The following is a 355-nucleotide window of genomic DNA, read 5'->3' as shown; positions in this document are numbered from 1 at the left end:
AGTACTCGCAAGATAGTTCGGACGTAAGATATAACAAATGCATGCATGGATGCGTCATGAATAAATTTACCAATGTTCATTCAAAAACTTATCATAACAAGGTAAGCAAAAGGGAAATGGCGGTAGTCCGCCTGAAATCCCAACAGAACATAAATAATTTCCGATCGGGTGTCTGAAGCGACGCCTCGAAAGGTGAACAAATAAATATAAGAAAAAGCTGCCACAGTCGGGCGTCTTAGCGACACCACATAAAGGGCTAAAAAAGAAAATACCTCAGTCGGAAGTCGGGGCGATGTCACAGAAAGGGCTTGAAAAGAAATGCCACAGTCGGACGTCGGGGCGACATCACAGAAAG

Source organism: Triticum aestivum, chromosome 1B, assembly GCF_018294505.1.
Source record: "Triticum aestivum cultivar Chinese Spring chromosome 1B, IWGSC CS RefSeq v2.1, whole genome shotgun sequence".
In the NCBI taxonomy this organism is placed as follows: Eukaryota; Viridiplantae; Streptophyta; class Magnoliopsida; order Poales; family Poaceae; genus Triticum; species Triticum aestivum.
The sequence above is the reverse complement of the archived record's forward strand: the minus strand, read 5'-3'. Positions refer to the sequence as shown.